This window comes from Mesoplodon densirostris, chromosome 8, assembly GCF_025265405.1.
Source record: "Mesoplodon densirostris isolate mMesDen1 chromosome 8, mMesDen1 primary haplotype, whole genome shotgun sequence".
NCBI classification, from domain to species: domain Eukaryota; kingdom Metazoa; phylum Chordata; class Mammalia; order Artiodactyla; family Ziphiidae; genus Mesoplodon; species Mesoplodon densirostris.
In genome coordinates this window covers 26737772-26764330 of record NC_082668.1, presented here as the reverse complement: position 1 = coordinate 26764330, position 26559 = coordinate 26737772, and positions in this window count along the sequence as shown.

Sequence of the window (26559 nt, the reverse complement as noted above, 5' to 3'; positions counted from 1 at the left end):
CCTGCTGACTAGAAGAAAATGGCATGTTGGGAAGACATTTGAAAACCATTCAGAAGCAGAAACTAAAGTATTAAGTAGATACCTAGATTATTGTTACATTAAATTTAAATACTTTCCGTATTTTCTCAAATTAGCATCAAACACTGTATGTCTCACTAGAAAAAAATAGGAGAAAAAATTTATAGAAGATATTATTTTACATGGCAAAAGAAAATCAAAGACCAATCTAGTCAAGCAGATCATGGGTATATTCTCTCGTTAATATAATATAATTGAAAACACACACACATGTTTGGGTAGAATAAAGGTCTATGGAAAATATTAGTTATAGAAAATAGTCACAAATAAGGACTTGTTCCTTTAAAATTAACACTAAACATGATAAGAATGTTGAAATCATAAATGTTAAGAAATATCCCACTTATATCACAGATACACAACAATAGAAAATGAGCAAAGGTAATGAGCTTCTAAATTCTCACTTCAAGAAGAAGGTGCAGGGCTTCCCTGGTGAAGCAGTGGTTAAGAATCTGCCTGCCAATGCAGGGGACACGGGTTCGAGCCCTGGTCCAAGAAGAACCCACATGCCACGGAGCAACTAAGCCCGTGCACTGCAACTACTGAGCCTGTGCTCTAGAGCCTGCGAGCCACAGCTACTAAGCCCACGTGTCACAACTACTGAAACCCGAGTGCCTAGAGCCCATGCTCTGCTCTGCAACAAGAGAAGCCACCGCAATGAGAAGCCCGCGCACCGCAACTAAGAGTAGCCCCCGCTCACCACAACTAGAGAACGCCTATGTGCGGCAATGATGATCCAGCGCAGCCATTAATTAATTAATTAATTAATTAAAAAAGAAGAAGGTGCTGGAAGAGATAGCTCTGTGATGCATTTGTGATTTTATGTTCTAAAACATTAAAGATATTTTGATATTTTGGAAGTGTTCATATATAAATTTCTCATAAATATCTTTTGTGTGGGACTCCTAAGAATACTTAATTAAAAAAAAATCTTCCATCTACAAACATACACGTGAACATACCCATGTAAATTCCCACACCACCTTGACTGTATTTATTTTGGGCACTTACATCTTTCTGCTTCTATCTGTATATCCAAATCCTTATCTCAAAGACACAGAACAGCAACTTGCAGTTGAAGTAGTCTTTTCTGCATAAAACTTACCTGCTGCCTCTGCAACAGTATTAAGGAGTTGCTTGGTAAAGTAGTAAAAGCATTTCTGGAGTCAGTAACCATATGGACCCAGAGCGGTCCTAGCAAGGTATTTTTGTCATGCTCAGATTGATTGTTTAAAGTGGGTTTGATTTACCCTCCTTCAGGTTTTAGTTACCTGGGATTACCCCAACCACAGCCAATCGCCATTTATTCATTTACTCATCCCACCTCTTTGAATCTTCCTTTCCGAGAGAAAGATGCAGTGCCATGCAATTTTGCCACAGAATCTTTCTAAGCTCTTTGTTATTGACAAACTCCAGCCTAACACAGCCTAAATAATTATGCATTACAGTTCCAACATTGTGATATGCTGTATTAGTGAAAAATATGTACTATGTATATTCTGTCATTAAGTTTTTACTACTCTGTTCACTTGTGAGATTATTTGCTTTTTTATTCTTGACATTTCTCAATGAATGTCATCTAGTGCCTTTATTTTTTGGGTCATCAAGGAATAGAGTTTACTTTTATTTATTTTTTTATTTATCAAAATATAGTTGATTTACAATGTAGTGTTAGTTTCAGGTGTACAGCAAAGTGATTCGGCTATACATACATATATGTCTATTTGTTTCTGATTCCTTTCCTTTTGGTTATTACAAAATATTGAGTATAGTTCCCTGTGATATACAGTAGTATTTATACAATGGAATATTACTCAGCCATAAAAAGGAGTGAAATAGTGCCATTTGCAGAAACATGGATGGACTTAGAGATTATCATGTTAAGTGAAATAAGACAAAGACAGATATCATATGATATCACTTATATGTGGAATCTAAAAAAAAAGGATACAAATGAGCTTATATAGAGTTTGGAACTAACAATACACACAACTATATATAAAATAGATAGCCAACAAAGACCTATTGTATAGCACAGGGAACTATACTCAATATTTTGTAATAATCTATTGCCTTTAGTACAGTCATCCATGGGTGTCTGAGGGGGAATGGTTGTAAGACTCCCACAGATACCAAAATGTGGGATGCTCGAGTCCCTTCTGTAAAATGGGAGTATTGTTGGCTGAATCCATAGATGAAGAACCCATGGATAGGAAGGGCAGACTGGATTAAAGGGCTCCACCTAGCCACACTGAAACATACCACATTGTCAGAATTTATACTTGACCTTGGTAAAATGAAAACCTTTCCTTTAGAAGAGTTATTTGGGACAATGGAAATGTATGACACTGGTAAAAAAGGTAAATTGAATAAGAACATTATTACTGAATATTATAATTACTGTACAATTTTCAAAAGAAAAATATTCTTATAATAGGTTATAGTATTCAGTAAGTTAGACTCATATAATCCACAAGGTAACTCACTCATTAAAATGAAAATGGAATAGATACCAAGTTTGCTTTCAGATATGTTATGTATTATCATAACCTCCAAAAAAGAAGGAGAGCAGACCAAGAAAAATGTGTAGGGCAGGTGTGTTAAGGAAATAGTTCAATGCTGTACAGCCTCTCTAAATGATTTTAAGTGGTCCCTTGGAGTCTTAATTCTGTAAAGCTTTTATCACGCTGAAACAATTAATACAAATAAGTCAGTATGTATGGCATATGTAACTAGATACTAATAAAGTTAACACCTATGTGCCACTGCCTAGCTTACAGAGTAGAAAAGTTTCATGTAGGTACCTGTGTGCCCCTTCCTGATTTCATCACTCTCACCCCATCCCTGGTGTTCCATACTTCTGAACTTTGTCTTCAATATTATCTTCATTGGAATGATAGTTTTGCTACACTTGTATGGATCCTTAACAGTCTATGATTTACTTTTTATTCCTTTAACTTTCTGTTTGACTGATATTATATTCTGTGTATTCTTCAATTTGCTTTTCTCATTCATCATTATGTTTCTGACATTCATGCATATTGATTCTTATAGCATCAGTTGTATTATTTTCAAGAATGTGACTTATTTTACTTATATGCATGAATCTAATTTTATTTCATTTTCTTATTAATTGATATTTGGATGAATATAATTTTTTTTCTGTAATAGAAAAAAAACTGATGCCATGAATGGGTACATGATTTGCTCTTTGGGATTTACCTTAATGTGTAAACAAGAATCTTAGAGTATTAAATCTGAGTTTCACCTGATGATGACAAATTGCCTAATTGACAGCATCAATTTACACTTTGACTAGCTATGAAGACTTATTGCTCCATTTCTCCCCAGTGTTTGGAGTTGCCAAACATCTTCACTTGTGCCAGTCTGATGTATGTAAAATGCCGTCTCGTGATGGTTATAGTCTGCAACTCTCTGATTAGCTATGAGTTTGAACATCTTTTTATGTTTATTAGACATGTGGGCTTCTTCCATGAAGTGGTTGCCTATACTTTGGTCCATTTTCTATAGGGTTATTAGTCTTTTTCTTGTTGATTCAAAAGATGCTAAGCCTTTTTGATCATACATGTTACAGATGTTTTCTCTCAGTTTGTGACTTGTCTTTTACTGTCTTCATGGTGTCTGTTAGTAAAGAGAAGTTTATTTTTTCTGTATGGTTTGTGTTTTTGTATCATACTTAAGGAATCATTTCCTCCTATATTCTTGTAAACATTCTTCTAAATATTTAAAAGTTTCATTTTTCATATTTTGATCTTTAATAGACCTGGAATCAATTTTCATACACAGTGTGAGATGTGGATTTATTTTTCTTTCCTAAGTAGAAAACCAGTTGTTTAAGTGCCATTTATTATCGATCATTACTCCTGTGATCTGCCATGCCAACTTGGCTGTAAGTCTAGTTTCCTATATATTGGTCAAATTTAGTACGTATTAGGTTTTCTTCATGTGTACAATTGTCAAGTTCTGCACAAATAGGACACTGCCTTAATTTTCATAGCTTTATAAATAAGCTGTGTTAGCTGTTCCTCCACAATACTTCTCTTCTTCAAAGATCTTTGTCTATGCTTGGCCCTTTGATGTTTCATATAATATTTAGAAGCAGCTTGTCAAAGTCCACAGAAACTCCTATTGGAATTTTGACTGGAATTGCAATGAATCTATAGATAAATCTAAAGAGGAATGACCTCTGAGTTTTTCTATCCAGGAGCAAAGATGTCTCTTCATTTATTCATATCTTCCCTAAACTTTTCAATAAGCCTTTATAATTTATATCAGTAAAGATCTTTCACGTCTTTCATAGACATGTTTCTAGGTACCTTATATTTTGGATACTGTTATAAATGGAATCTCAAACTATTGTTTATTTATTTAACTTTTCACCGTACCATCCAGGACCTCTACTTCAAATTTGAATAGATACAGTGATAGTGATAGAATGTGCTATAGTCTGAATATTTGTGTCCCTCCCCCCCGCCTCTGCCAAATCCATATGTTAAAATCCTAAATGCCCAATGTGATGGTATTAGGAGGCCTTTGGGAGTTGATTAAGTCACAAGGGCCGAACCCTCATAAATGAGATTAATGACTGTAAAAGAGGCCTGAGAGAAATCCCTTGCTTCTTCCACAACATGTGGATACAGCAGAAAGTCTGCGATCTGGAAGCGGGCCCTCACCCGACCATGCCAGCACCCTGATTTTGGACTGCCAGCTCCAGAACTGTGAGAATAGATTTCTGCTGTTTATAAGCCAACCAGTCTCTGGTGTTTTGTTATAGCAGCCTGAACAGACTAAGACAGAATGGTTAGATATAATCTCATTATTGACCTGGCATGGAGGGAAATCCTTGCAAATAAATGGAAATAATAGTTATTTCAACAAATCTAGCTATAACAAAAGCACTCCTGGCAAATACATTTTCCACTGGCTTTTCATTCTATCTAAAATTTCAGCATTTGGAGACTCTTTGGGGTTTAGTTAAGATGAAATTGTTTTAGAGAGTATGGAGGATGTAACTGTTTAAGCACCTTAATAGTGATTTGCACCATAGCAAAGATTAAACTATATCAGATAATAAATGAATGAGGGTTAATTTTAACTAGGGGGAAAAAAAAGAAAAAAAATCTCCATCCTGAGTCATCCAGGGGCAAAACATCTGGTTACAAGTTTCCCTCATCTTATTCTCTGGATGACTCAGGATGGAGAATTTTTTGTTCTATAGATCTGGTACATGTAACCAATAGATCTTTGCAAGAAGTACATTTTCCAAGCTGCTGAGCCATGTGCACTACACAATCTGTCTCTTAAAGGGGCTTTGTTTGAGCAATGGAAACAGATGGCTGCCTGAACTTTGCTTTGAAGGATATGTAAACAAAACCTCTAGAATTACCAGGGTAATTCTCTAGAAAAGTATAGGGTGAAATAATGTACACAACTGAGTATAGAGGCTGGTGGCAGCAGCCTGGTATGAATATAGATAGATAGATATAGATATTAGCATACTGTTATAATTTATGATAATAAAATTTACTTGTAATTTATTGAATGGAATGGAATGTTTATATATGTGTGTGTGTCTAACACATAAATACATTTAGATTATGTTTTGCTTATATGTTTAACACTTATGAGTTTTCTTATAAATATGAGCATCCATTAATATCAATAGTAGTTGGTTACCATAGTTCCTTTATCAGGTGAAATATATGAGTAAAGATAAGATAGGAAATGAATTGAGGTTAAGATGAGTGGTGGTTAGGGCACCTGAAGCACCCATACTTTAGTCCCATATTAGGATTTATTAACAATGAAAGTAGAGTCAAATTTGCAAATTATTTTCTGTAATGTCCAATCCAACTTCCCCTTTAGGGGCAAAAGACTCTTGAAATGAGAAAAATGACTGCCTGGGAAATATCAAGTAGAAGTAATAGATGCCTATTTCACTAATAATTATTATTTCACATCAGTTGTTTAACATGAAAAGGGCATGGTTTTACAATGCCTAAACAATGAATTTCTAAGATTATTTCTAAGACAACAGAAGCCAGAAGAGTTCTCACAGTTCCATGTCACCTAGTGCATATATCTGAACATGGAAATAATTTCAAACTTCTTGCAAGATCACCACAAAGAAAAATGAGAAGAGAAGCCAGGTCACCTCAGAAATCAGTGCCAGGCTGCCAGAGGTTTACAGCTTCACTCTGTCCCAATGGCTTCTGGAGATGAGAAGAGGATAGAGGGAGTGAGAGAGTGAATTTTTTTCCCATACTTTTATTTTTTGCAACAATGATAATAAATTGCATTGCAGACCTTTTCAAACCAATAAAAAATATGTTTCAGGAAGACCTCTGCCACAGAATAACTGTGTGCTACTGACAGCTCATTTCACAATGCATTTGTCCTCATCATGTATCATATTCATAGACCAAGTTTCTCCATGAATCTCAGGTATATAAAACATTAGTAAAGAGAAGGCACATCACTAATGCTGGCCTGAGAACATAATAGGAGAGCGAGGTTTGCTCAAATCTATACCATCTATTTTTTTTAATCCTTCTGGCTCCATGCCATAATTTATAATGTGACGGTAAATAATGAGAAAAACAATTAGCTGATATTATTTGAGTAGCTTGCATTTTGCCTGGTATGTGCACTTCATTTATGTACACATCACTAATTTGACCTCTTCAACCACCCTGCAAGGTAGATGTTATTTCATAGGCCAAAAGGGTTTAGTCCTCCCCAGACTGTAATCAGGTTTTATGGAGATTGGCAGGACAGAGATATAAACCTGAGCCTTCTGATTGCAAGATGAGTGCTCTTTTTACTGGGGATTATTTATTTGGTTGATTACACAATTAAAATTTTGGCCCAAAGGTAGAAAAAAGTGTGTCTGCTTTCAGTTCCTTGGTATGAATTATTAACAATAAAAGTGAAAGGCGAGTTTGCAAATTATTTTTCTGTAATACCCAATTCATCCTGTAGAGGTAGCTGGATGGTGATTTAAATATTTGACCAAGTCCTGCATGTATAGCGATCATTCTAATTCTAGCAGGACACAAACTGTTAGAGTATTAACAGATAATAAAGTACAGGGTCGAGAATAAGAATTCCATTTCTGTCTTCCTGGAAGAATGTTTGATGAAGTGGAAACAGGATTCATCTATGCTGCTAGATTCTTTGAGAGAAACTGTGGGCTTGCAATCAAGGGCATTTTCCTGTCATTGTCTCATATAGTCTGTTGATGAATGGATTTCTAATCACCAGCATTGTCCCAGTTGGGCAGAGGTGCATGGTTCTAGAAAATTCCATAAAGCCAAGTTTTATTGTGTTACACTCGTCATCAAACATAGCCAGTGACCCAGAAAGAGATTAAGAGTATGCTGAAGTCATAATATGGCTGTTTCTAGGCTTATGTGGAATAGGATTCCTTGATTATCCTTCAATAAAATCTGCTATCTTCTGAAAGGAGATAATGGCTTTGGCAAATGAAATTCATACTGGAACAACTCTGGTGGATTATATTTGCCACTGCAGGAATCTTCATAATGATTATGGCATTTGCTATATAAATTTACTGGTACTGCTAATAAAATTGAGTGGCTTCATTTGGCCACCCTTTCTCCCTCCCTCCCTGCCGTCCATGCTTTTCTATATTTTAACAGCTGTTTATTGAGCGCCAACTGTGTAGCAGTCACTGTTGTAGGTGTTAAGGGTATAAATATCATTGAACAAAGCAGATAAGTTTAGTACTCTCAAGGCACTTCCAATTCATATGAAGCAAAAAGGACACTAACAAAATAAACACAGAATTAACATGTTAAGAGATAAGTGCTATAAAGACTAAAGTAGTGGAAGACATAAAAAGTGGTGGATAGAAAGTATTTCATATCCATGGGCAGGGAAATTCCCAATGGTTACCAGATAGTATATGAGCAGAGATTAAATGAATTAAGGGAGAAGCATGAGGATATCTGGGAAACAAATATTCTAAGATCAGAGAGCAACAGTGAAAACACAATACAAATTTCTTTGTGCATTTGTTTTTTAAGTGTGGTTGAGAATGAGGGGTGAAATTTTAGAAAATGAGGTTTAGAGAGGGAGCTCAGGACTGTGTCATCTATAGAAAGACTTTGTGGGTTTCCTTGTTTAAAAATCAGAGGGTGTTTTGGAGAATAGGCTCATGAGATGATTCATTTAAAAGGATGACTCTGACTGTGGTATGGGGACTAGAATGCATAGAACAAAGGGACAAATTAGAGGGACCAGACTGCCGGGTGAATTCAAATTTTCCAGTACTTGGGAGCTATTTCTGAACTAACAATTGGGAGAGCAGGTGTTCAGCCTCCAAGTTCCTGCTGCCACCTCTGAGAGAAGCAAGTCCTAAAATGATATCTCTTGACCTTTCTTCTTGACGATCTGTGTTCAAACACCTCTGCATGTGCCTCAGCTCAAGAACCTGACAGTCTGCATCCTGAGCTCCACCTTTCAAGGTTTCCTATTTTGTGTGCTGGCACAGAGGATTATAGTACAAAACCACACTGCCCACAGAAGGTTACAGGACAAGCCAGAGTAAGACATGGAATCTTCCAGATGTGAGTCCAGGTGGAAGACTAAAACATGTACTACTTGATAATCTGAAGCAACTATTTTTTTGTTTTTTTAACTATGAAACCTCTGTTAATGTCTCAGAATTCCTACAAATTATTCAACTTAGTGTCTCTTTGGGCTACAGAGTTCTGACAAGTAAAGCCAAATTCACCCAGCTGTCACTAAAACATTCTCATTTAGAGCAATTTTGAGAATAATTTCCTTTCTGGATACAATCATAGAAAGAATTTTTTAAATAGAGCTGTTTTAAAACCATAAATTAGGGCTTCCCTGGTGGCACAGTGGTTGAGAGTCCGCCTGCCAATGCAGGGGACACGGGTTCGTGCCCCGGTCCGGGAGGATCCCACACACCACGGAGCGGCTGGGCCCGTGAGCCATGACTGCTGAGCCTGCGTGTCCGGATCCTGTGCTCCACAGTGGGAGAGGCCACAACAGTGAGAGGCCCATGTACCACACACAAAAAAAAAAAAAAAAAAAAAAGAGGCATTTGTCAGAAAGAACAGAATGTTTATATATATATGTTTTTCAGCCTAAATACACTGCCTATTCATGAATAATTTTGATATTCTTTTTTATTAGGTTGAGATGTTGATTTTCAGAAAGCAGATTGAGTTATCATGGATGGTCATTTTGATAACCAAGATATCATTTTGATACTCCTTGATAACTTCTATGTTTGACTTAGAATGTGGCTAAGGTACTTTACACCAGAGATTTTTCCAGCATAAATAATGCATTCCAAAATTATAGAAAAATATAATGGCTAATTTTTATCACTAGATTTTGAAAGTGAAATGGATTAGATAACATCACTAAAATGTCAAAGGTATGAGAACATTTTCTTTCATCTGAAATATACATAATCAGGAAATGGGGGATAGTTATTCTTAAAAAGGTATTTCATGTCCAAATTGTAAAATCTATACATTGGAGAAGAGGTGTTCCAGGTGAAGATGATTCTACCAGAGTTTTATGTTCTTCAAAAATAGATTAAAATAGGTGGTATTTTATCTATTTTCAAAGGTTCAGAAATACTTATGAACACATGGCACATGACATAGCAAGTTATTTGTGTGGACAGTGTGAACTGAAGACCCTTTCCTGACTCCCGCACATTTAGATTACTCTTCCTAGGTTCCTTCATAGTATCTAGAAGTTCACAATTACTGTAGCACCAGTTCCACTGTACTGTAATTTCATTTTTGTCTGTCTTCTACACTAGACTGCAAGCCACTCAATGACAGAGCTATATCACGTTCACCTTTATATTCTAGTACTTATGACAATGCCTGTTATATAACACATTAAATAAATATGTACTGAAGTGATTATGTTGTGTATGAAAGGGTACAATGTGGAGTAGTAAGGAGATTAATTCTACAAATGAGATCACACTTTGAAGTGCGGACACATTGACTTGGCACACCTTCTATTCCAGCCATGAATGAGGTAATGATTTTTGCGCAGATGTGTCCCTGGAAAATCTTCTATCTCTACCTTTCTTCCCCAGAGTTTCTCAAATTGTAGTGGGGACCCTTGAAGGACTGTACCTAACCCTCATCCATGTGCAGCCTGGAAGTGAAAGATCTTAATTCCCCATAGGGTTAATTGATTGATGGGGTACTAGAATTAGTGGATAAACATTCTTTTCTTGTTCTTTAGGTGAACAAGTGTGAAGCATATTTTATACCGTTGCTTGAAGAGTCCTGGTGGTGGGATGGTGTCTGAGTTGTCCCCAGTGGACTAACAAAGAATGCACCTTTACAGTGGTTTTCCCTTCTTCTCTGTTTTACTCTCACCAGTCTCCCACTACTGTTGCCTAAAATCATTCCCCCAATAAACTATCTTCATAGACACTTAGTTTTAGGTTCTTTTTCAGAGGGGCTCTGATACAAAGAAACCACCTAAAGGGACTAGTGAAAGTTATATAAGTAATTTGTATCTCAATTTTATTGTTAAACGTTAAATAACAGAAAAGAAAATTAGACCCAACAACAACAAAATGTTATCCATCATTTACCTCCCTAGGGATAGTGTCCTAAGCTTAATAGAGTTTGGTGCCACATCTCAAGACTCATCTAAGATCAATTTGGCACCTTTCTTTCACTTTCTATTTATGTAACAGAGACAAATCCTAGAATAAACAGGTGGTGGTGGGAGGGAGGACAAAAAGGGGCATTTTCAATTCTCTTTCCGCTAAGGAAATGTTTGTGAACAGAAGTGTAGATCAGACAAACCTGGACATAGCTTATGTCATGGGAGGGTAATCACACATGTATTACCCTATCCAAATAAATTATGCAGTCTGCATGACCTACTAGGTTTTTTTTCTTTTCTTTTTTTAAAGAGTAACCTAAATCATCCTTGTAAACCAGCAGTTAAACGTTTCCTGATTACTGAGTTGAATTCAATTTGCTTATATCTAGTATTTTTTGCCTGTATGTTTATAATAAGGAACATTAAACAAGTTTTCCATTCTTTTCTTTTTTTCAGACTTTGTAAATACAATTATAGTATCTTTGTAGAATAAAATATATTTTCTTACAACTTTATCCAATATTTTGGGGCAAATTATGTAATATGGACCTAAGTTTACATAACATTTAAAAATAACTAATTCGGGGGCATGAACCCGTGTCCCCTGCATCGGCAGGTGGACTCTCAACCACTGCACCACCAGGGAAGCCCTTCCTTGCTTATTCTTTACATTTATATGTCTTTATAAGAAAATTTGGTTAAAACTGTTTTTTTTTTTTTTTACTCCCAATAACTTAAAGGAAAGTTATGATTGGATGTCACATGATTGCCCAGTTTTTTCTGTAGGGAAAGTAATAACCTGATCCTGAGTCTGGCCATCCTTGAAAGATCTTGTCTGTGGGCTAAAGACAAATTCCTACAGTTCCAGTGTTGGAGTATTTGGGTTAGCTAAGAATTCCATCTCCAGCAGAGTATTTCATATGTATTCAAGGAAAAGTGGAACTTTTGATTGGTCTCTGTCTTTTGGTTTCCTGCAATTTTTCTTTTAGTTTTATTTAAAAAGGAAAGAAAAATAAATCAAGATCCACTGTAAAAGGGAGTAATAGCTAAATTTGGCAGGACCTAAATCAAACATTTAATCAAAATGTTAATATAAAATTATTAAGTGGAAAATGTTAGAATCATTGTGGTGATAATATCTTAATTGTATAATATGTCTCTGTCCTTGTAAGAAAAGAAATTAGAAGCTGTACTAAGATGTTAACAGTGTTTTTCTGTGGATATTGAGACTGCAAGTGTATTTTTTTCTCCATTACTTATTCCCCAGTACTTCAGTATGAACATGTATTACTTTTACGATGATAAAACATACTGTTACTTAGAAATCCATTTAGAATTCCTCCTTGAGTTGCTAGACCTAACGTCTCTTTCTCTAGCCTTGAAAACATGATCTCTATTTGGTGGCCAAGGAAGAAGAGATCATGCAAAGCAGAGGCTACTATTGTAATGCAGGAAACTAGAGAATATAGCTCAGTCCCATAGTTGAAAAGTACATGCCTAACTGTTGTTCTTTGTTCAGTTCCATCCAGAGAGCACACACTTTTCATGGAATTTTCTAGTGTATTTCGTATGAGACAAAATTTCTAAAACAAACTGAAATCAACATGATTAAAATGTTTGTTTTCTGGTATTCATAGGCCTGAAGATCAAATTATTCACTGGTTTGTCTTAGCATCTCCTTCTCACTTTAGAGATATATCTTTAACTATGACCCGGAATTCTTTCCAAATGTGAAGTTTCCATTATTGATCCTTTTCATCTTTTGCCTGGTGTTTCTGTTTCTTTTTTCTTGTAAAAGGCAAGTTCCTTTATGTTCCTCCTTACATTGCATTCCTATTTTCCACTCTAAAAAGGTGGGATTGCAGGGGAGACACATAATATTGATATTACTGAGTCATTTGTTACAAAAATGATAGCTGCAGAATCATTCTAACAGAAGGCAAAAGGAAAAAGTGAGAAACAGATATTCAATATAGTCATATATATATATATATATATATATATATATAAAAAGAATGTGCCACTTGTTACACACTACCTATAAAATGTGTGAAGTTTTATGCTGTGTTAAAATCCTCCACCCTGTCTTTGAGGGTCTGAGCCATGGATATGGTGGCTGTTGACAATCAAAAAGAACATGGTTAAATTTCTGTCTATTTGACATGACTTATTGCCTTACAATGCTACATTCTGTGAGAAAGTAGATGAAATGATTTTACTATGTTTTCTAAATGAACAAATCATCTTTTCTGGTCCTTATTGTCACAGTATCGGCCCTGGTGGTATCATCTGTAAACTCACTCTGTCACCTCTGTTCTGTCCTTCCTCTCTAGATAATGTAAAGTAAGGAAGGTCTTTGTGATGAGGAGATTCATATTGAAATGATACTTCCTTTGGTTCAAAGTATTTTATTCTTGTATTATTTTTGAATTTTTAACTTCTCATTTTATTCTTGGTATAAGCCAACAACACATTTGATGTAGAAAATAGAAATAAGAGGAAAACAAATAAAAGTCACCTTTAATACCATTACTCTGGGGGGGGGTCACATTTAACATTTAGAGATAAAAATCTTGCAGGGATGCATGCAGAAATCACAGTTAAAATAAAACCAGGGTTAAACCTTGATGGAGGTATGTAGCTATTTAACGATTTTGGGGATTACTTTTTATTAATGCTCAGTAGGCCATAATACACTACCACAAAAAAAGCTCTGTATTTAAGGAACAGCTGAATTCTTCCCACTGCTGGAGCTGGGGCTAGTCTAGAATCCATTAGGGACATTAAGAGACTGGTCAGTGGGACTCTGACCCTCATCCAGTGCTTTTCCAGAGGTCGTACTCCTGGACTAAAGGTATAGAGATATTTTAATACTTTTTTATAAATTGATATCTGAGAATGTTGGGTCACTTTATACTCCTGCCAGGGGAGTATTTGTTTCCTGGCTTCTTAGTTCTGTGTTTTCTAATTTTTTGAAATGTCTTGCAGCTAGAAATGGCATTTCTCTCTTTTAATTAACAACGTTTTCATTATCCCTGAAGATAAAATTTGTAATATGTTTGTTGACATTTATTCTCCTCTTGTGAATTGTCTGTAAGTGCCCTTTATACATGATTTCTATTTTAGTATTTATTTATTATAGATTTTAATAACTTTTTAAACAATTAAGAATATTAATTGGGGCTTCCCTGGTGGCTCAGTGGTTGAGAGTCCGCCTGCTGATGCAGGGGACACGGGTTCGTGCCCCGGTCTGGGAAGATCCCACATGTTGCAGAGCGGCTGGGTCCGTGAGCCATGGCCGCTGAGCCTGCGCGTCCGGAGCCTGTGCCCCGCAATGGGAGAGGCCACAACAGTGAGAGGCCCGCGTACCGCAAAAAAAAAAAAAAAAAAAAAAGAATATTAATTGAACAGTTCACTTTTAATTCTTTATACATTTATTATTTGATTTGTGTTTATATTTTGCTTGTAATGTTTTGAGGATTGGGTCAAAATTTTAACCAATGTTATGTGTTTTTCTTTATTGTTTCTACTTTTGATCTCTTCGTTAAAAGATTTTCATCACCTCCAATATTGTGTGTGTATTGCTTTCTTTTAATATCTTCATTTCTTTTTAAAATTTAAAATTTAAAATTCTCATTCGTCTGAAATTTAGTTTGGATTGAGTTATAAGGTAGGAAGCTAATTGCTTTTTGCTCTAGGTCAGCAGTTGCAGTTCATTCATTTATTCATATATCTACTTATTCCACAAATAAGAATTAAGAGACTAGTATCCTCCAGGTGCTCTTCTATGTGCATATGTACAGCAGTGAGAAAAAAAAAAAAGACAAAATTCTTGTCTCATGGAGCTTACATTCTTGTGAGCAGAGACAGATATTTTATAAATAAATGTATATTTTCAACAATAAGTGCCAATGAAAAATAAAACAGAGTAAGGGAGGTGGATAGGGGGTACAATCTTATAAGAGATGGTTAGGGAAATGTATGCACTTGTGGTGACTTTTGAGCAAAGACTAAACAAGGGAGATAGCCAAGGGATTTTCTGGGTGAAGAACATTCTTGGTAGAGCAACAATCAGTGTAAATGCCTGAGGCAGAGTTATGCTCAACTGGAATAATGAGTTCAGGGCAGTATGGTAGGAAAGGGACCAGGTTATATAGTACCATGAGGACATTATGAAGATGTGCATCTACTCAGAGTGATTTAGGAAGTCAATAGAAGCTTCTGAGAAGATAGTGATATGTTCTAGTTAGGTTTTTAAAGGATCACTTCAACTACTGCAAATATATATACTTGGTTCATCTATCATGCAGCATTCTGTCTTACTGCTCTTATGTCTACCCCTATACCTCACAGTTTAATAATCAATGATTTATGATATTTTATTTAGTCAGACAACTTTCCCTTCATTAGTCTTTGAAAAAAACCTGTTTTGCCTGGTTTTGTGCATTTTTCCCAGATAATATTTGGAAATACTTTTATATTATATTAATATAATTCAATATACTATTAGGATTTTGTTTGTAATTGAATTCGATCTATAGATAGATTTTTGGGGTCTGTTAATAATACTATTTATTCCCATGCAGTTTATGCTAGTTTTCTGTCCTTATTCAAATGTTATTTTGTCTTTCTTGGAAGAATTGTATTTTTTACATAGTTTCTCTACACTTATTATTAAATTTAAGTCTAGAATATTTATATTTGTATTGCTTCTATGGAATGGTATCTTATTCAGTTATATTTTCTTACTACTTATTTCTGGTTCTAAAAATACTGATAGAATGAAAATATGTATGATCATATCTGATCACTTGAAAAAACTTCTTGCATACTCTAAAATTTTTAATTTGATTCTCTTCTGTTTTCGAAAAACCTGTCTTATTCCAGAAACAGTTTAAAATTTTTTTTCCAATATTTATACCTCTCTTTTTAATTCATATATTAAATCAACTGGAATGCCTGGATAATACTGTTTGTGACAATAATGGATATATTTTCCTTGAATCTAATTATTTTTGTAAATACTCCTGATATTAAAATAGCAAATAGTTTAAATCACATATGCTAACTTCAATCAAATAGTAGTGACTGGTTTTCTGAAGTTCTGTTCTGAGAAAACTGGGGTTGAACACCAACAGTTCCGTGTTCAATTAACATTTTGTGCCATGGACTTAAAATCAGATGGTTGTTACTAGTCTGGAATTTGGTATAATGCTAGCTGTTAATTGAGATGATTTTTAACATGGAGTGCCCATACATGTACAAGCTGTTAACACAATAAATTCTATCAGATTATACTTCACCAACACTTTCATACATGATCAAGTTCTCATGCATTTGTTAATTTGTACTAGGAGTTGGGGGAGTATATGGCACTAAAGAAGTAGACTTGTATGAGGATATTCCAGGGAGAAATGATCTTTCAAAAATCTATTAAGCAAAGCAGGTTGTTTTAACTTCTCCCAAAGGAAATGAAGATGCATGTTGTTCTCCATCTTTGTCAAACCCAACCATTCTGTCTTGCAGAATACAGCACTGCAAGGCAATAATTCATGCCAAATAGACAGAAATTTAAACATGTATATTTTGATTGTTGGCACTCACCGGATCTGAGACTCAGACCCTCAGAGAGAGGGTAGAAGATTTTAACACAACACGTAACATCACACACATTCTTATAGTTAGAATGCCAGTACAAAGAGGTAAAGAAATTTGAGACACACGTGTCCTGGCAGTTAGGGCTCCAAAATGCCTACAGGGTCGTTTAGACTAGGGAAAGCGTGAACATCACCAGACACAGCTGTTCAGGCAAAATAACACTGTTACTGGGTGCCTGCTTGATCACAATCCCATCTCAATATTTACCAGAATAAAGAGGCAAATTCTAAGGGATTAGTGCATTACATTATCTTTTAGGGCAGATGATTCACCTGGGTCTATAGAGGGAGTCAATTAATTTTATATTTTAAATTCTAATTCTATCTCCCACAACCAGTTGAATACATAAAATATATGATTTCCATTTGAATCAGGAAACATAACAACAGTAATTATGAAAATTCTTACCTCTAGCTGAACATTAGAATGTTTTTAAAACATTGATATCTGGATCCCAGACCTAGGAAGTCTGACTTAATATTATGTGAGGTCTTTGAATTCATATTCCTTAAAGAATCCTAGTAAGTTTTAACTGGAGCAAAAGTTGAAAATGATTACACCATTGTTCCTTCTCAAAAGATGTCCCTTTTCCAGTCAAGTTCATTATGTGTGCCAATATGTCAGTTAAATAATCGTTTAGGATTAATACATGTACGAAAATGACCTCCAATGAACTTAGTCACCTGAGAAATGTTACAAAATATCTTTCCAGAATAATTAGGCTTTTTAAGAGCAAAGGACTCCCCAGTATCAACCTAGGATACACATATGAGATAATGTAATGGTATGTAAAATTTTTATTTTATCAGACTCTTATACTTTAAATTTTATAATTTTTAATAAATATCAATACATTGTGAGAAAATTATACAAAAAGATGGATTTTTTGTTTTTTGGTTTTTTTTGGGTTTGTGGGCCTCTCACTGTTGTGGCCTCTCCTGTTGCGGAGCACAGGCTCCGGATGCACAGGCTCAGCAGTCATGGTTCACAGGCCTAGCTGCTCTGTGGCACGTGGGATCTTCCTGGACTGGGGCACGAACCCATGTCCCCTGCGTCAGCAGGCAGACTCTCAACCACTGCACCACCAGGGAAGCCCAGATAGATTCTTTTTAAGTTAAAATTATATAATGAAAAATTAATTATATCACAAAATATATCACAAATATTTATTGAGTTCTTACTTTGCCGCACACTCTTTTAGGCAACAAGCCTAAAATAATAAGAAAAACATACCCATAAAATTTTCTTCTCAACTCCGTCTTGCAAGAGCACTGGAATCACAACTAACTGCTAAACAGTAATCAACAGGAAGACACTTGAACCCACCAAAAAAGATACCCCACATCCAATGACAAAGGAGAAGCCACAATGAGATGGTAGGAGGGGCACAATTGCAATAAAATCAAATCCCATAACTGCTGGATGGGTGACTCACAAACTGGAGAACACTTATACCACAGAAGTCCACCCACTGGAGTAAAGGTTCTGAGCCACTTGTCAGGCTTCCCAACCTGAGGGTTCAGCAATGGGAGGAGGAATTCCTAGATTATCAGACTTTACAGGCTAGCAGGATTTGATTGCAGGACTTTGACAGGACAGGAGGAAACAGAGACTCCACTCTTGGAGGGCACACACAAAGTAGTGTGTGCATCGGGACTGAGGGGAAGGAACAGGGCCCCATAGGAGACAGAACCAGACATACATGCTAGTGTTGGAGGGTCTCCTGCAGAGGCGGGGGGTGGCTGTGGCTCACTATGAGGACAAGGTCACTGGAAGCAGAAGTTCTGGGAAGAACTCCTTGGTGTGAGTCCTCCCAGAGTCTGCCATTAGACCCAACAAAGAGCTCCAGTGTTGGGTCACCTCAGGCCAAACAACTACCAGGGAAGGAACCCAGCCCCACCCACCAACAGACAAGAGGATTAAAGTTGTACTGAGCTCTGCCCACCAGAGCAACACCCAGCTCAACCCACCACCAGTCCCTCCCATCAGGAAACTTGCAAAAGCCTCTTAGATAGCGTCATCCAACAGAGGGCAGACAGCAGAAGCAAGAACTACAATCCTGCAGTGTGTGGAACTAAAACCACATTCACAGAAAGATAGACAAGATGAAAAGGCAGAGGGCTATGTACCAAATGAAGGAACAAGATGAAACCCCAGAAAAACAACTAAATGAAATGGAGATAGGAAACCTTCCAGCAAAAGAATTCAGAATAATGATAGTGAAGGTGATCCAGGACCTCGGAAAAAGAATGGAGGCAAAGATCAAGAAGATGAAAAAATGTTTAACAAAGACCTAGAAGAATTAAAGAACAAACAAACAGAGATGAATAATACAATAACTGAAATGAAAAATACACTAGAAGGAATCAGTAGCAGAATAACTGAGGGAAAGCATGGATAAGTGACCTGGAACACAGAATGGTGTAATTCACTGCCGCAGAACAGAATAAAGAAAAAAGAATGAAAAGAAATGCAGAAAGCCTAAGAAACTTCTGACACAACATTAAAGGCAACAACATTCGCATTATAGGGGTTCCAAAAAGGGTAGAGAGAGGAAATGGACCCGAGAAAATATTTGAAGAGATTATAGTTGAAAACTTCCCTAACATGGGAAAAGAAATAGCCAACCAAGTCCAGGAAGTGCAGAGAGTCCCAGGCAGGATAAACCCAAGGAGAAACACACTGAGACACATAGTAACCAAATTGACAAAAATTAAAGACAAAGAAACATTATTGAAAGCAACAAGGGAAAAATGACAACAAACATACAAGGGAACTCCCATAAGGTTAACAGCTGATTTCTCAGTGGAAACACTACAAGGCAGAAGAGAGTGGCATGATATATTTAAAGTGATGAAAGGGAAGAACCTAAAACCAAGATTACTCTACCCAGCAAAGATCTCACTCAGATTCAATGGAGAAATCAAAAGCTTTACAGAGAAGCAAAAGCTAAGAGAATTAAGCACCACAAAACCAGATCTACAATGAATGCTTAAGGAACTTCTCTAAGTGGGAAACACAAGAGGAGAAAAGGGCCTACAAAAACAAACCCATAACAATTAAGAACATGGTAATAGGAACATACATATCAATAATTACCTTAAACTTGAATGGATTAAATGCTCCAACCAAAAGACACAGGCTTCCAAATGGATAAAAAATAGTCACATATATATGCTGTCTCCAAGAGACCCACTTCAGACCTAAGGACACATGCAGACTGAAAGTGAGGGGATGGAAAAAGATATTCCACGCAAATGGAAATTAAAAGAAAGCTGGAGTAGCAATACCCATTTCAGATAAAATAGACTTTAAAATAAAGAATGTTATAAGAGACAAGAAAGGACACTACATAATGATCAAGGGATCAATATAAGAAGAAGATATAACAATTATAAATATATTTGCACCCAACATAGGAGCAAGGCAACTGTTAACAACTATAAAGAAGGAAATGGACAGTAGCACAATAATAGTGGGGGACTTTAACACCTCATTTACACGAGTGGGCAGATCATCCAAACAGAAAATTAATAAGGAAACACAAGCATTAAATGACATAATAGACAAAATAGATTTAATTGGTATATATAGGACATTCCATCCAAAAAGATCAGATTACCCTTTCTTCTCAAGTGCAAATGGAACATTCTCCAGGATAGATCACATCTTGGGTCAAAAATCAATCCTCAGTAAATTTAAGAAAATTGAAACCATATCAAGCATCTTTTCTGACCACAATGCTATGAGATTAGAAATCAATTACAGGGAAAAAAATGTAAAAAACACAAACACATGGAGGCTAAACAATACATTACTAAATAACCAAGAGATCACTGAAGAAATCAAAGAGGAAATAAAAAAAACACCTATAGACAAATGACAATGAAAACACAACCATCAGAAACCTATGGGACACAGCAAAAGCAGTTCTAAGAGGAAAGTTTAAAACAATACAAGCCTACCTCAAGAAACAAGAAAAATCTCAAATAAACAATCTAAACTTACACCAAAAGGAACTAGAGAATCAGAAGAAACAAAACACAAAGTTAGTAGAAGGAAAGAAATCATAAAGATCAGAGAAGAAATACATGAAATAGAAACAAAGAAAACAACAGCAAAGATCAATAAATTAAAAAAGCTGGTTCTTTGAGAAGATAAAGAAAATTGATAAGCCACTAGCCAGACTCATTAAGAAAAGGAGGGAGAGGACTCAAATCTATAAAATTAGAAATGAAAAAGGAGAAGTTACAAAAGACACTGCAGAAATACAAACCATCCTAAGAGACTACTACAAGCAAATTTTTGCCAATAAAATGGACAACCTGGAAGAAATGGACAAATTCTTACAAAGGTGTAACCATCCAAGACTGAACCAGGAAGAAATAGAAAATATGAACACACCAATCACAAGTAATGAAATTGAAACTGTGATGAAAAATCTTCCAACAAACAAAAGTCCAGGACCAGATGGCTTCACAGGTGAATTCTATCAAACGTTTAGAGAAGAGCTAACACCCCTCCTTCTCAAACTCTTCCAAAAATTGCATCGGAAGGAACACTCCCACACTCATTCTATGAGGCCACCATCACCCTGATACCAAAACCAGACAAATACACTACAAGAAAAGAAAATTATAGACCAATATCACTGATGAACATAGATGCAAAAATCCTCAAGAAAATACTAGCAAACAGAATCCAACAACACATTAAAAGAATCATACACCATGATAAAGTGGGATTATTCCCAGGGATGCAAGGATTCTTCAATATACCAAAATCAATCAATGTGATACACCATATTAACAAATTGAAGAATAAAAACCATATGATCATCTCAATAGATGGAGAAAAAGCTTTTGACACAATTCAATAGACATTTATGATAAAAACTCTCCAGAAAGTTTCAAAGAGGGAACCTACCTCAACATAATAAAGGCCATATATGACAAACCCACAGGAAACATTCTTCTCAATAGTGAAAACCTGAAAGCATTTCCACTAAGATCAGGAACAAGACAAGGATGTCCACTCTCACCATCATTATTCAACATAGTTTTGGAAGTCCTAGACACAGCAATCAGAGAAGAAAAAGAAATAAAAGGAATACAAATTGGAAAGGGGGAAGTAAAGCTGTCACTGTTTGCAGATGACATGATACTATATAGAGAGAATCCAAAAATGCCACCAGAAAACTACTAGAGCTAATAAATGAATTTGGTAAAGTTTCAGGATACAAAATTAATGCACAGAAATCTCTTGCATTCCTATACACTAATGATGAAAATTCTGAAAGAGATATTAAGGAAACACTCCCATTTACCATTGTAACAAAAAGAATAAAATACCTAGGAATAAACCTACCTAGAGAGACAAAAGACGTGTATGCAGAAAGCTATAAGACACTGATGAAAGAAATTAAAGATGATACCAACAGATGGAGAGATATACCATGTTCTTGGATTGGAAGAATCAATATTGTGAAAATGACTATACTACTCAAAGCAATCTACAGATTCAATGCAATCCATATCAAATTATCAATGGCATTTTTTACAGAACTAGAACAAAAATCTCAATATTTGTATGGAGACACAAAAGACCCCGAATAGCCAAAGCAGTCTTGAGGGAAAAAAACGGAGCTGGAGGAATCAGACTCCCTGACTTCAGACTATACTACAAAGCTACAGTAATCAAGACAATATGGTACTGGCACAAAAACAGAAATATAGATCAATGAAGAGGTTAGAAAGCCCAGAAATAAATCATAGGCTTATGGTCAACTAATCTATGACAAAGAAGGCAAGGATATACAATAGAGAAAAGACAATCTCTTCAATAAGTGGTGCTGGGAAACCTGGACAGCTACATTTAAAAGAATGAAATTAGAACACTCCCTAACACCATACACAAATATAAACTCAAAATGGATTAGAGACCTAAATGTAAGATTGTACACTGTAAAACTCTTAGAGGAAAACATAGGGAGAACACACTTTGACATAAATCACAGCAAGATCTTTTTTGACCCACCTCCTCGAGTAATGGAAATCAAAACAAAAATAAACAAATGGGACCTAATTTAACTTATTTTTCAAAGCAAAGGAAACTACACACAAGACGAAAATACAACCTTCAGAATGGGAGAAAATATTTGCAAACGAATCAACAGACAAAGGATTAATCTCCAAAATATATGAACAGCCCATGCAGTTCGATATTAAAAAAACAAACAACCCAATCAAAAAATGGGTTGTAGACCTAAATAGACATTTCTCCAAAGAATACACTCAGATTGCCAAGAATCACATGAAAAGCTGCTCAACATCAGTAACTATTAGAGAAATGCAAATCAAAACTATAATGAGGTATCACCTCACACCGGTCAGAATGGCCATTATCAGAAAATCTACAAACAACAAATGCTGGAGAGGGTGGGGAGAAAAGGGTACCCTCTTGCACTGTTGGTGGGAATGTAAATTGATAAAGCCACTATTGAGAACAGTATGGAGGTTCCTTAAAAATCTAAAAATAGAGTTACCATATGACCCAGCAATCCCACTACTGGGCATATACCCAGAGAAAACCATAGTTCAAAAAGACACATGCACCTCCATGTTCATTGCATCACTATTTACAATAGCCACGTCATGGAAGCAACCTAAATGCCCACTGACAGATGAATGGATAAAGAAGATGTGATACATATATACAATGGAATATTAGCCATAAAAAGGAATGAAATTGGGTCATTTGTAGAGACGTGGATGGATCTAAAGACTGTCATACAGAGTGAAGTAAGTCAGAAAGAGAAAAACAAATATGTATATTAACGCATATATGTGGAACCTAAAAAAATGGTACAGATGAACAGGTTTGCAAGGCAGAAATAGAGATACAGATGTAGAGAACAAATGTATGGACACCAAGGGGGGAAAGTGGCGTGGCAGTGAGGTGGTGGTGGTGGTGTGATGAATTGGGAGATTGGGATTGACATGTATACAGTAATATGTAGAAAATGGATAACTAATAAGAACCTTCAGTATAAAAATAAAATAAAATTCAAAAGAAAATGTCTCTGCTCATATCTACATTTGAGGGTAGGAAATGGACAATAACCAAATGAACAAAATGAAGTAGTCTCACTTTAAAATCATAACTTCTCTTAAGAGGCTTTTAATGCTGAGCCACAGCCATGCTACATTTGCCTTTACAATTTACTTTCCCATTCTCTTAAACCACGATTTCATTTCTTCTCCTCTCAGTCTTCAACATTATCCTTTCCTTACTCTGATGCTGTGCTGCCCAGGTCATTGTGAATATTAAAGTCATCAGAAGGGAGTTTCCACATTTGCACCAGCATGTTTGCATCTGTAGCCATGAGTATATTGCCTTCCTTCCTGTTTTAACTCTTCTTGATAATCACTCTGTGCCAAATTTTACCTCCTTTCCCTTTCTCAGGGTTATCACTCAAGCAACAACAGTTTTCCCCTCTCTATTGCCTATTTCCCATCAAAATGCAAAAAATCTGTAATTTATTCAATCTCATAAAACAAAAATATTAAACAGTACCACTCAGTGTGATGCACAATCAACCACATTGAAAGTCCCATGTCCTGGGAAACCCTTCTGACCTATCTAAACAGGATGGTTGGTGACTCTATTTGAGACCACATTTCTCTCTAGGCACCATCTCTACTCCTTGTTACAGAAAAACTCATTGAGTTTTTCATATTCACACACTCTAATTCTTTTCCATTTATTTTTTGCTGCACACAGGCTTTCATCCCAACTACTTTACTGGAAATGCTCTTATTATCAAAGTCATCAACACTGACTATGTGGCTAAATCCAGTCATCAATTTTCAGTCATCATCTTAATTCATCTGTCAGTTGCATTTGATGCTGTTTGATCACTCTTCCTTTTGGAACACTTTTGTCACTTGGCTTCCTGACAACTAATTCCTGTGGTATTCTTCTGGTCATTTCTTCACATTTTCCTTTTATGTTTCCTTATTTAAGATCTCTAAAACTGAAATGCCCCAAGATTCAGTCTTCAGACCGCTTTTTTTGTTCATGACCTATAATCAAAACTAACATGGGCATTTGAGGAAAATAATGAGATAAGAAAGAGCTCATGGAAGATATTAAATGCTGTACTTTAATTGTTAAATTAAGATATGTTTATAACTCATTATATTCCAGATATAAATTAAGATATATAAGTCATGTTATATATACTGTGTAAGATTTTAAGGATATGTTGTATTCAAAATAAACATAGACAGAATTTTAGTTTTGTTAAAAGGATCACAAATGAGTAATCACATTTTAAATATTTTAAAAAATATTCCTTTGGAAAATGTGTGCAGTCTAGACTGGATCTTGGAAAGATCTAAGAATGGTTTAAAATATACCATAAGAGCACACAATAAAAATAATATAGATAACTACATACATGCATAGAGTTAAGGTGTGAAATCAAGTGATAAAATAATTGACATTTTTGTCCTAAGTTGATGAGTACAGAATATCACCAAAAGTAACTTATTTGTAATTTCTGTTTACATTTTAACTTATTTTATGAAGACACTTGGACAGAAACTGGAATTCCAAGCATAGCAGCTACTGTCAGGAAAACTTGAATAGGCAGGGCTTCTTATCAAGCTGGGATGTCTGAAACTGTAGTGCTATTAAAAACAAGCAAATGGTGTAGATTTGTTCATTCAATATCCATTTCTTCTCTTCTGCTTTCCTCTACTTAAACTTCTGCAAGCTAAGTAAGACAAAAATCTAAACTGTATATTTCAGCCTTATTGCAGCTGGGTGTGGCCATGGCTATATTACTTAATCTTGGCCAATGAGATGGAAGCATCTGGTGCTGTTTCTTCAAATTACTTCCTTCTGCTTAGAACAAATGCAATACTTTGAGATGCAGAATCCATTGCTAAGGATGCCAGAGCAGGAAGCTAGAAGGAGCCTGATTTCTCAGTGGCATTGTTGAGTATAATTGCCTGAACCCATGGACTTCTTACTTCATGAGATAAATGAATACCTATTTGCTTACATCCCTTAGTCAGAGCTCTGTTAGTTGCAGCCAAACAGAAATCCTGTTAGATACAAAAATAATATTTCTTTCATATCCAATAGGTCAAAGTAAAATAAATCATTTGTACATATTTTCAGAATGGAATAGGGTTTTAAAAATTGTTTTATTTAAAATAGAATCTCGGGCTTTCCTGGTGGTGCAGTGGTTGAGAGTCTGCCTGCCGATGCAGGGGACACGGGTTCATGCCCCGGTCCGGGAGGATCCCACATGGCGCGGAGCGGCTGGGCCCATGAGCCATGGCTGCTGAGCCTGTACGTCTGGAGCCTGTGCTCCACAGTGGGAGAGGCCACAACAGTGAGAGGCCTGTGTACCACAAAAAAAAAAAAAAAAAAAAATTAGAATCTCTAAAACACACACACAAACACATACATACCCAAATACTTAAAAATGAGAATCAGGCCACAAAAAATCTGGGAAACAAGACGGTTAATTTTGTTGCAGAGAAGTGTAGGGTGATGTTCAAACAGAATTTTTATTTAAATTGTGTGCAAAATTTGATAAAATCTGCAATAATATTAAACTTTTAGGTGAATAAATTAATATTTTAGCAAATGTAATAGAAACGTCTGTAGAGAAGAAATCAAATAGTGAATAGTAAATGATGCAAAAGTAATGAAAAACAGAACATCACTGTTTTTACAATACTCATAATGTCATTTTATAAATTAATTATATACAACTTAATTGGGAAGCTGATTAATGATTAATCTGCATGTGACAGGAAAAAAAAATTCATTGTTGGAGATCATTTCAGTTGCCATCATCTTGTATGTCTTCAGGCATGGCAATCTGCTTTTGTATTTGTACTTTTTTTTTTTTTTTTTTTTGCGGTACGCGGGCCTCTCACTGTTGTGGTCTCTCCCGTTGAGGAGCACAGGCTCTGGACGCGCAGGCTCAGCGGCCATGGCTCACGGGCCCAGCCGCTCCGCGGCATATGGGATCCTCCCAGACCGGGGCACGAACCCGTATCCCCTGCATTGGCAAGCGGACTCTCAACCACTGCGCCACCAGGGAGGCCCTGTATTTGTACTTTTAATGCTTGATGT